The following is a 12,942-nucleotide window of genomic DNA, read 5'->3' on the forward strand; positions in this document are numbered from 1 at the left end:
TCGTCGTCTACATAATGGGTACGTACTTTGCTTTCAATTTACTAATGCATCAGTGCTGCCAAGCCAAAAGCTAAAGGTTGACTAGCTACCAGAGCACACTTTCAAGATGAAGATGTTTTTCTCTACGTGTTTTTTTGTCCGTGTTTTTCTCCATTTTGGTTTGGCTTCCCTTTCGCATACCCTAGGCTTGGGTAAAGGATAATCAAAAGGTTTTTCTTTTCTTTTTTTGCTTACTTAATGAACGTAGATATTGGCAGCTCTTTGACCATTTAATGGCATTGGCAACAGAATTAATTAAAATTTTTATTAAATATACATTTATAAATATTGAGTAAACAAAAATCCTTTCAATTGGCAACATTTTTGTCTACTGACTCTTTAACGTCTTCCCCTTTTTTTGGTTGGCATAAATTATATGTTAATCATTATTTGGAATATTTATTTCTATAAACATATTAGGGCATATCATTATTATATATAAATATATTTTTTCCATAATCTATTACTGGTTTAATTAAAATAAAATATATTTATTCATATTTATTTAAAAAATATTTTTTTTGAGATCGAATTGACTTGGCTTCTCAGCATTGAATTTCAAAGTCAAGCTTAATATTATTTTAATTTGTATATATAATATTATAAAAATTTAATATATTTTTAAAATATATTATATATATCTAAATTATTCGTACTCTCTATTCTCTATTTTTATTTTCCCATTCCCGTTTACCTTCCACACCTTTGAATTTCATAATAAAATTTTATTTTATTTTCCAACAATTTACAGAGTATTTTCGACTGGTATAAATCTGCAGACAATATACTTGTCAGTCCATCACACTTCACTTGCCGCATTTATAACATGTTTTTCTCAACTTCTTGCTCTTCCTATATTTGTTGCATAGAGTTATTGTTGCACGCACATCGAGCGTGCTGGAGTCAAGTCAAGTTTGTTTATCGTTCGTGCATTGTAATCAGTGCTATGCATTGTGCTTGTGTGGCATCTGCCACCCGACTCTAAAGCACTGAGAGCTCTCCATAGAATGTCACATAATTGGCGAAAAATTACGCTAAAAAATCATTGAAAAGCAACGACAAAAAACCGCAAATATTAGCAAAACATATTTGTTTTCCTGTTGCCATTTTCATTTTTTTTAATTTATTTAATCCATAAAAGTTTATTTATAATTCAGTTAGCTGTTAAAAAAGCACAAACTGCAAACATTTGCGGTTGTTTTTATTTAACGCGCAAATCATAATTAAATGTTGAGCTTTTGCGCACAAAATGCAAGCGAATGCAAAATATTTGATATTTAATTGGTTAACGTGGCGTATGCGTGATATTCGATTTAATGCTCAGTTGTGTTGTTATTTGTGCGGTTTCTATGGCAAACACTTGGGCTCTTGGGACTTGACGCACTCCGATTTGTGCGTGTGTGTGCTTCTGCCACGCCCACACACAGCCGCCCAATGATTACCTGGGAGTTTATATCAGGCTGTGAAGTACTTGCTAAGCTAACAGCAGCTGCTGTTGTATGAGTTTTTTTTTGCCATGTTTTTCGGTCAGCCAACAAGCAATTAATTAAGGCTTTCAAAAAAGCAGAAGAAGAGGATACATGATATTAAGTTAAGTTTAGCAGCTGCTAAATTCTGAATTCTGAAATTCAAATTTGCTGACTTTAATTCATTTAAATAATACACAAACGCGCGCGGACGCCAGCTCTCGGCAGGGCAATGAAAATAAATGAAGGCTCATCAAAATAAAACGTTGAATATTAAGAAAAATTGCGTGCAGCCGGACACAAATTTTAAAAAATAAATAAAACCAGAGAAAAAGAAAGTAAAATGAATTTAAAGCGAGTCGCAGGTGCGAGCATTAAGTCGCCTGGCCAAACAAATTGCTTCTTTGCTTACCTCTCCTCCTTTTTTTAGCTCTTCTTACTTTTCTTTTTTTTAAATACTTCCGGCAACAGTTGCCTTATGGCCTTAAGGCCCAGGCTATGGCATCTAAAAAATTTGAAAATTACCAATTTCGAAAAATATTCGCAGCGACAGTCCAAGGCTGCTGGGCGCAAGGATGCGACATGTTTTGCACTCTTTGCCTTGTCTGCGGTTTTTTGTGTTTGTGCAACGTGGCATGAATGTTATAGCCTGCCACGCCCACACACACACACTAGTTGGTTGCCCTGCACTTGAAGTGCAAATGTGCAGTGTAATTAAAAGTGTGTGTGTGTGTGTGTGTGTGTGCCTGTGTGTGTATACAGGTGCACAGCAATTGAAAACAAAAATGATAAAAAACCAAAACAAAAAAGGTAGTAAAAGAAAATATAGAACTTTGGCTTGTAGTGAGTTGTACCCTGTGTGTGAATACTCGCAATTATGTCCTTGTCATAGCTGCAACTACTTTATATACCAACTAAATTGAAATGCTTCAATTCGAGTATTTTGACTCGCCTCAAAATTTAGTTGAATTCAGTTTTTTATAAACAAAAATGTCAACTTTTTAAAATTATGAGAGTTTGTGTTTAAGGTAAGTAAATTTAATTTAAAAATTTGACAGATTTATCTTTAAGGTATTCTCATGAGAGCTGTTTAGATTGGGAATCTTAGCAGATTAGTCACTGTTTACAGATTATTGTTTTTAAATTAAATATATATATTTTAAATTATATATATTCTATAAAAGAAAAATTCAAAAAAAAAATATTAGGCATGTACTTCTTACAAAAAAAGTGTTTGTTAAATAAGACGACGATCAGTACAGCCTAAAGTCTTGCATCTCATTTATGCTTTGTATCTAGTAGTATATACTATATTTCCCTGAAGTAATAACTATATCATAAAGTCAACAATATAAATGATCGCTATTACAACAGGAATTACAAATAGCAAAGCTTTCATAAACATAAAAACTGACTTTAAATGATGTCAGGTCGGTCTCAGTTTTCTAAACACGACATTCATGCACTTACACAGACAAGAAACAACACAGATATTAAATTGTGAAGGCGTATGCGTGCACACTCTGCCTTGAGAGCTAAGGCGCTCTAGAGGATTGCAGAGCTTAGAGCAAGCTGAGAATTATTTATACAATGCTGCGGTATCAGAGTCTTAATGCTAGAGAAATGAAATGCATAGCGAGAAAATGCTAATGACAAAAATATTAAAAATGAATTATTTAGCTGAAGACAGTGAATATTTTGATGCAACTGCAGATAAAACTAAATAAATATTAAACAAACTTCGTTTTTGTATTTGGAATTAAATGACTAAATTGTAACTCAGACTTGGTTTACTGAGAAAATGGCATTAGAAGCCTCTTAAACTAAACTCTTTCGCCTTGGAATCATTTTTTATGTAATATAATATTTGAAAGTCTTTAAAAAAAACTCAATCACACATCAAAGTATAGGGTATTTCAAAGTCGCATACCTACTTATGCGTTTATTTATATTTCTTTTTTTTTCCTTTTTTTAGGTTTTCTTTTCTTGGTTTGCCTGCTGCTGCTGCTGCCCTGACGACAGACTCTTTGCTGGCGGTCTACATGGCATGTGGGTAATTTTCAGAAATATGAACTATATGCGCTGGCTTTTTGATTGCTGATGGCTGTTTGGCTGTGCAGCCAGACAGAAAGAGAGACAGAGAGAGAGAGAGGGGGAGAGAGAGATAGGGAGTATGCGGCCTATTTAAGCGCTATAAGCCGGACACTGGCCCAGCCAGTTGTATTTCCAACTTAGTTATCTAAAACGGGCAACGCTCGGGCAAGAAAAATAATAGAATGTCAGAGAGCAAAAGAGATAGAGAAAGAGTGAGGGAGAGAGAGAGACATCTGGTCCTTTTAATTAACATTTGCAAAACGTAAACCCAAAAACAGGCAAAAACATTGCCAACTCGCTCGCTCTCTCTGCCTCTCTCTCTCTCGTCTCGTCTCGTTGCTTTCCAAATTAGTTTCAGCAGGTGAAGCTCAGTTATACTGAATATGTGATAATTGAGTTTTAGGTTATTCAATAGACTCAACAGAGATTCAAATACGAACTGCTGCCTTTATTCAACTAATTGCCGCCCGAAATGCTCTAACAATGCCTGCAATATGAATGCACAAAATATGCATGAAATTTAAACAAGTTTTACGCAAATTGTTGGGCAAATATTTAGATTTACCAAATTGGAAAAGTAAAAATTGAATTTCAAATCACAATTTTACAGAATTTCAATCAAAAGTCAACTAAAAAATATATAAATATAGAAAACCATAAAATCCCATTGATGGCAATTTTTATGGCCAGTCTTGAATTTCAATATATAAATTCAAAGCAGCATTGCCAATGAAATGAATGAATGGAAATGAATAGAAATTGCACACAACCGGGCGCACGTGGTTTGGCATTTTAAAAACCGACTTCACGTGCAGCATGTGAGAAAGTGCGAAGTGCCCGAGCATAAATCTTGTCCAGCACAATGGCCAAAAAACAGGAGCACAGAACTTCGAAATGGAGACAAAGCAGTCGCAGCAGCCAACATGGTCGCAGGAGCTGCTCAAAAGCACTTAGCCATGGCTGTGAAGCTGCCTAATTTATGGGCCCAGCTCCAGCCAGCCAGACAACGAGAGCGAGAGCGCATAGCCACAGCCAAAGCCAGAGCAGATAGCCAAATGGCAGAGCAAATAGCTGCAGATTAGGCACAGACGATTGCACTGAAACAATGCAGAATTCAGAATGCATAAAGCTAGGTGAGTGAGGGGGCAGAAGGCGCGCTGCGGCTGGGTATGTGAGCATTTTGTAAAGGCCACAAGACTGTGTTATGCACGCTACGCATTCACGCCATTCAAATCGATGTTGCGCCTGTGTGAAAGCACTTTACAGCTGTGTGTGTGTGTAGAACTACAAATTGATAAAATTGAATTCGATAATGCTGAACAGCTTATGGTTGAATGACAGCAGCTGAAGAAGAAAAAATATATGCATATGCATAAGAGCGTAACGGCCATGAAAAGCCCAAGAGCTCATGATCCCAGTTAAGGTCTAAGAATTTATTTAAAATTGCATTTGATAAGCCTCTAATATTTAAACAGCTAAAATCATAAATGGACCTTGCGTAAACTTAACTTTCTCCTATACAAAAAACACTTCTTGTAAAAGCAACTTAATTATCAGAGCGAGAGTACAACAAAAAGTTAGCTTGGCATAGCTGAGAAAGGCGTAACTTGGAACAAAGTCGTAAAGTAATTAAGAAAATTGATTGAAGTGTTAAATTCTTCTTAAGTTATTCAAGAAATTATGAATCTCATAAAAGTTATAAATTATTAAATGATTCAATGTGCTCTAAGAAATTTCATAGTCATCAAACTTGATGCTGTTAGGCTAAAGCTAAGAAAAATATAAGAAAATAATTGAAGCTTAAGCAAATTTGACTTTAAACATATAAGAAATGTTGGCTGAAAATACTGAAATTAAATAAAAAATTTAAAAAATAAATAAATTTGATTTCAAATAACAAAAAAAATACATGGAAAAAGAAAAATTATTTTTCCATGAAAGCTTAAGCCAAATAATCCCTTAATAAAGCTGTTACTTTAGTAGGCGTTTTTTTTTAAATAGCTTTAAGCGTTAAAGTCAGTTCAAATGGATATAAATAAGTCATCACAAATACATACGTATAAACGAGGGTAGTCAGCAAAGTTAACGAACTTAAGGTTAAGACAGAAAAATAAATGAAATTAATTTTGTTTGGTTAGATCGAAGCTATTGCTAGCTATATATATAAATATCTATAATATATATATATAAATTATATGATTTCCAGTCCTGTGGTGACTGAAAGTTAGGTTGAGAGGCGACTGTGCCTCTTATTGCTGGCCTCGGGCTCAGACAATGAAATAAGCCATTTAACGAGCAAATGACGGAGTGAATATTTATTTAAGCGGTTTACTGGAAGAACGCTTTTTAACCCTGCTTTTAATTGTTCTTTTTTTGAATAATCGAAACAGTTAATTTTATTGGTTTTTCTTATTATATTCACTATTTTTAGTTTTACTTATATGACAACAATTTTTAGCATGTCCTATCAGTACGAGTTAAAACACGAGACTGATCTATATTTTTACAAATCATAGCCTCACCGGCGTAAGTAGAGTTGCCCTTGCCAGGGCTGTTCCTTAACTTGTCTAGCACCCGATAATAAGTGTTGAATAATACCTTACATTAAGTGTTATAAGCTAACTAAGTGTTATAAGTTAACTACCCCCCCCTCAAGTGTAAGGTCGTCCTCGACCGACCCAATTCCAGCGACGACTCCTCGCAAGTGCTTCGCGGACTTCTTTGCGTCGATGATCCACCAAAGAGTGAAGCCAATGCAGATTAAAGCACAGCATATGGCTCCTCTTTCGGAGTGCCGTACAACGACACATCATCAAAGTGCACCATTTCGGTTCCTTGGTCGCATATTAGCAGCGGTGACCAGCGAGTCGGTGCAGGTGTTCTCGTTCACATTCAATACGGAGCAGTATGAGCAGCGTACTGATTCTTCGCTATCGCCGTTCAGCAGGCGCTTACTAAGCTTGCTCTTGCGCCTACGTATGTGGCGTCTGTTGAAGCTGTTGGTGCACGACGTGGACGTGGGCCTTGGCATCGGATGATGCATACCAAAGTTGTGCAGCTGCAGCGACTTGAGTGTGGCTGGCGCCGTCGATGACTGGCCGTGCACGTGCCCGTGATGGCCGTGATGACTGTGTCCCACCACTCCAGCGATGCTATGAGCCGTTACTGGACGAGTGATGTGTGTAGTCTGTCGGCGCGCTCAGCTGGCGATTGAATTCGGCCTTGCGGCGCGTCAAGTCCGTCAGGCAGTATTTGTTCAGATGGCCGTTGCTGGAGACAGGGCTCTTGGGCGATGATGCCAGATGCTGCGTATAGGCCGAAGGAGTTGCTGCTCACGCTTAGCTTATTGCCGGCGTTGTGCAGCAGATTGTTACAGTTCTTGCCGCTGATCTTGGCCGACTTTTGCCCGTCGTCGGTATCGTGTTGCTGCTGCTGCTAGCCGCCCTGTACTCCTTGTCGTCGCTCTCGCTGCGCACCGATGCTCGATACGCAGGAAATGTCTTCGTCTTGCTCTTCAGAGAGCCGTTCAGCAGTAGCTGCTGTTGCCGTGCGGCAACTGCCGACAATGCCGGCAGCTGCAGTTGACGTGACGCCGCTGCCGATGAGGATGAGGATGAGCCGGCAGCCGTGGCAGGTGTCGACAGAGATGGGCAGCGGTTGGAGCAACCTGTGGCTGTGAAACTTCTTGAATTAATGCAGTTGGCGGTGTTTTGGGGATTTCTTGACTTGGTTCTAGTATGGATGAAGAGTCGCTTGGCTCTGCCGCCGCGAAGAGTTCGTTAGTTGTTGCTGGCTGATGAGCTTCTACTGTTGGTGGTGGTGCCGTGAACAAGGGGGTTTCCTCAACGATTCCGCTTGTAGATTTGCATGCTGTGGTTCTGGCTTAGCATCCAACTATGGGGCGAATAGAGCTGTTGCTGGTTCTTGTGGACGACAGGATAAATCGTAATTTTTCTGCAGGCTTTTTTAATTTTTGGGAATTTGGTTATAAAATGTATAGTGTTGATGGATTCCTCTAGCCAAATTGATTTTAAATCTGAGGAGTCCAAAATGTTTGGGCTAACAATGAGCCTTCGCGAGAGTAATAGCAAGCATTAAACTTTGCAACTCCATCGTCCGCATTCTGTTTCTGGACAGTGTTTCAGTGTTTCAAATAAATAAATCAATAAAATCAATTTGTGAGTTTTGGCTATCCCGAGAACTCCACTGACAGCAAATGTTAACTGGTTAAGTTGGTCTTGAACCTCAGTGTTTACTTCTATCCGTCTACTGTTGGCATTCATTAGTCGCATTTCAGTGGACCTAGTCTGCTCTAAATCACCAGCATCGGGTGTACCCGCCACCAAAATGTTTTATAAAAACTATGCCAAGTGGCTAAAGGTAAATAGAAAACTATATCTAACTTATTCGAAATTGCCTAGCGGCTTAAAAAAAAGGTGTAATAAAAAAAAACAAGGGAGTCATCTTAGGTTGTCCTTGTGGACCACCCTTCCTTTAATGAGGACCTCGGTCCCCAGGTCTGCTTCCACGGCCTTCTCGACACATAAAGGTGTGAGTTTGTTTCCGAGCCGTCGGTTGGACTTGACCAAAACCTTGTCACCAACATCGAAGACTCTATTCTGCCGCTTTGCGTTCTCCCTAGCTCTGAGCGTCGTCTGAGCGTTTCTGATCTTTTCTTCTATCTTCTCTTGTGGCTCATCAGAGTGCGCCTGAACCACATCAACTGGTCTCTGGTCGATGACCGAATGGATCGACTTATTGTATTCGGTTGTGGCCAGTAAAATGACTTCTACGGTGTCATTTATGCCTTTGTCGATCTTTAGGCATCTGGCTAGCTCTAACAGAGTGCTGTGAAAGCGCTCAACCTGTCCATTCGATATGCTATGCAATGGTGGTGCATTTGAAATGCTGACCCCATAGTTGTTTGTGAGCATAGTCATGATGGTCTCTGAATTCAATGACGGTTCATTGTCACAGTAAATGGATCTGGCTTTTGGAAAAAAATTCATAAGTTGCATTACGGCTGGCTTCAGATCCACAATGGTTCTTGAAGCGACCGGTTGGACGATAGCAAACTTAGAGAACTTGTCGATGCAAGTGAGAAAGTATTTCTTGTCAGTGGAGAAAATGTCTATGTGTAACATCTCTCCTACATGTGAGGGGATCGGTGTCTCTCCAAGCTCTTGTTTTTTGGGGTGTCTATCATACTTAGCCCTAGCACATGTTTTGCAGTTTTGTACTATTTCCTTGGCAATTTTTGCCATCCGTGGAAAGTAGTACTCCGAGAGTACCTGCTTAACATTTTCCTGTGCAGACCTATGGGCCCTATTATGCTCGACTGTGAGGATTTCCCTTCCTTCTCCAACCGCAAATATGTCCACTACGCGATTTTTGCAATGCCAGAACTTTGTGGCTGGGTATCTTCGCACCAATGCATCTTGTATCATTGCAAGCGTGTGTAAATTACAGTGGAGAGCATTTACGCATTTGGGTGAGACTACATCTTCGAGCTCGTCTAGCAGCGATTCGACGCATGTATAGCTGATCAAGTAGCGTTTCTTATTTCCAAAAAGAATAAAACTTCGTTTTAAGGGGAAACGCGCCTCTTCTAGCACTATCTGGTTTTGAAAACAGTTCAAGGGTTTGTCTGTCGTCTCAATGGTGTTGGTGAGAGATACCTCACTGTGGATCGTTGCAGCGCAGGACTCAATTTCTTGCTCATTTATAGCGTTGAGCTGCTGTCTTGACAAGGCATCCGCAACCAGATTGTCCTTGCCAGGTTTATAGAAGATACGTGCATTAGACTCGTCAATGCGCGCTTTCCACCTTTTGATTTTCGCATTTGGATTAGATTCCGAAACTGCGAAGGTCAAGGGTTGATGGTCAGTGAAGATATTAATGTCTTTCACCCCATACAAATAGTGCCTTAATTTGGCAAGTGACCATACAATGGCCAATAACTCTCTCTCATTGGTTGCATAGTTAACCTCACTGTCCTTCAATGTTCTTGAAATCATTGTTATAGGACGACCCTCTTGAGACAAAACTGCACCTATGCCGTGAGCCGAAGCATCGGTCGTTAGATCGAATGGCTTCTTAAAATCGGGGTACCTGAGCATTACATTCTCGGATGACAAAATATCGCGCAATTTCTGAAATGCCCTCTGCTGCACTTCAGAGAATTGAACCTTTATATTTCTGGACCTATGCTTACTGACTGTTCCATTTTCACCCTTCAGGATATTCGAGATGGGTCTTGCTATTGCGGCGAAGTCCCTAATGAAACATCTGTAATAACTTGCGAGGCCTAGAAATGATCTAACCTCGAACAGCGTTTTTGGTTCTGGATACTCCTGTATTGCCCTAACCTTTTCAGGATCCGTCGTGGTGCCAGTGCTGGTGACTACGAAACCAAGAAAGTTCACGCTTTTCTTAAAAAAACGTGACTTTTCGACGGAGACCCTCATGTTTGCTTCGTGTAAGCTTTTTAGGACCCAATCCACGTGTTTAATGTGGGATTCCTCATCTTCTGAAAAGATGATTACGTCATTGACATCAACATAGCAAAATTTGCCAATCTGCTCTCGCAGTATGTCGTCGATGGTTCTTTGAAAGATGCTTGCTGCATTCTTTAATCCAAAGGGGAGTCTTTTGAACTCGTATTTCCCCCCGTTCACAGAGAAAGAGGTTTTTTCACGGTCGCGTTCAGCGAGTATGATCTGGTGATAACCAGACTTGAGGTCTAATGTTGAAAAGAATTTGGCTCTCCCCAAATTCCCCAATATCATTGATATATTTGGCATAGGGTATTTGTCCGGCACGGTTTTTTCGTTAAGTTTACGAAAGTCCATTACCAACCTCATTTTCCTATTGCCCGCTTCATCAGTGCCCTTCTTGTCTACTACCCATATTGGGTTATTGTAGGGAGAGACGGACTTTTGAATTATATCATTCTTTAGTAGATCTTTGATTTCTTTATTAACGAAATCAGCCGCTCCCATTGGATATGGGTAAAGCTTGGCATAGATCGGTTGCTCGTCTGTAGTCCTAATGGTAGCCACGACTGATGTGTTATACGGCAACGCCTCGTCTGGGTCTGCAAAGGCCTTTTGTCTGGTCTTCAGCATTTTCAAAAAAGAACTTCTAACTAATGGGGATGCGTCTGCACAGTCTACATTTGTGAAATTTACATTTTTGCATTTGTGGAAGGTGATTGGTTCGACCTCCGTGCCCCACTTAAGTTGTCCTGAAGCTAAACAAAGCGAAGCAGATGCCTGCTTTAGCAGGTCAAGGCCTATAATCCCATCAAAGGTTGATAAGTCCGGCAGAATAAAAAAAGTTGCTTTTAACCCAAACATTGAAACAAAGCATTTGTGTGTAATTTGTGTCTCGCCGTGAATGGAGTGAATTTTGAAGGGGGACTCTACCGAGCGGACGCCTTTCAACCCTTTATGTGGCCGAATGAAATTCTTGGCCGCGCCCGTGTCTATGAGGAATTGCATGTGAGTCCCTCCTACTCTTCGTCTGATGACGGGTAGAAGGGATTTACTCCTAAAAAATTAAGGGCATCAGAGTTATAACTAGTAACGTCATTGATTTGTGCCGCTGCGCTGGAGGCAGCATCAGCACACACCTCTGCCCCCTGTCCCGCGCCTTGCGTGACGTGATTCAACCTTTGCTGCTTTCTCAGACCGCCTGTGCGGTCAGATGCGGGGTGCTTCTTGTTCGCGTAAGCAAGGGCCTGAGTGGGCTGCATTACCCTTGAAAAGGAAGGATCGACCTCCATGGGCACTGGTGCGCCATTATTGTTGTGCTGCCTGGTGCTTCGTGGGTCAGTCCGAAATGGGGCCCTGTTTTGCTTGCTAAAGTGCGGATTCTTTGTACCGCTAGCTTGTCTTTCGGCTTGATGCGAATACCTCTCATATTGGTGACCCTGCGCTTTTGCATGCGGCTTGCGCTCTTTGTCTTCAAGACTTTTTGCAAAATTAGCCGCGAATGAGTACCTTTCGTGATTCGACTCGACCTCTTGCGCGAGAGCTAGCGCTGAAGGCAGATCTCTGGGCTTTGCTGCAAAGAGCACATCTGTTAGACTGCGCTTGAGACCCGATATGAACACACGCAACGCATCGTCGCGGAATTTTTCACATAGGCCCTTTGCTAAAGCCGGCTCATATGACATATTAACTTTGTTTGTGAGAAGAGCGAGTTTCTTCTCTACTTCATCATAATATTGAAGCAGGGACAGGCCACCTTGCCTCAAGGTACTTAATTCTTGTTCAATGACATGAATTGGTCTCTTATCACTGTATGTGAAATCTAGGCGATTTATTATCGCATCAAAATTCAGCACAGTACCAAATGAGGCTAGCACCGCGTCTGCGGGGCCCCTAATCTTGCTTCTTATGATGATGACGGCCTGATAATGACGAGAACTGCCATTATACGGTCTGAAGATCTCGTAAGTGGCTAATGCTGCCTGCCTCCAAGATACATACGATTCCTGTACCCCTGCAAACTCAGGTAAGCATTTGACGGCATCTAGTGGCTCGTCACAGTGAATATCGTTCCTAATTCCTATAGCAGCATACGCTACTACTTGTGGGGCGGCAACGTTTGCTACCGCTATTTGTTCAGCTAACTCATTAATTCGTTGAGTTAATACATGTTCCCTCTGCTGGTTTACAGCGGCCTGTTCGGCTAAAGCTTTGCTAGTAGCCGTCCTTATTATTTCCGTAAGCTGATCTGCATCCATTCTACCTGATGGTGGGGGAACTACACAGTCGGAATCTGAGTCGCTAGACTGCCTGCGAGGGTTTCTATATTGGTTGAACCGAGACATGCGCAGGTCAGTGGTCGCGAAAAATAAAACGGGCCGTCAGAAGATGGGTCGAATTACGTCACAGCTCTGAACTACGAGAACTGCATGCACAACTTCAGACACACAGAAAGTAACACAATGTAATTTTATTGACGATCTGAATGATCAATTGCTGCCACTAAAATTCCCAAAGTAGTCACTCTCACTTGGTTCTGATCATTAATTTTTTTTTTTTTTTTTTTTACATGCAATTGCAATATAAAATACTCGCTAGTCCTAGGTATTTTTTTATAAAATAAATTTTAACACTTTTTGTGTTTGAAGAAAAATTTTGGCTAGAGTATCCACTTACAAGATTCAACTAACACAAAACAAAAAAAATAAATCCCTTTATAAGATCTGTCAATTGCAGCTCCCGCGCTGCTGTCTTAATTGTTGTTGGTTGTGGAGTCCGCCCCACGTTGGGCGCCAATTATATGATTTCCAGTCCTGTGGTGACTGAAAGTTAGGTTGAGAGGCGACTGT

The sequence above is a fragment of the Drosophila hydei genome, unplaced genomic scaffold, assembly GCF_003285905.1.
Source record: "Drosophila hydei strain 15085-1641.00,03,60 unplaced genomic scaffold, DhydRS2 tig00008122-arrow-pilon, whole genome shotgun sequence".
NCBI classification, from domain to species: Eukaryota; Metazoa; Arthropoda; class Insecta; order Diptera; family Drosophilidae; genus Drosophila; species Drosophila hydei.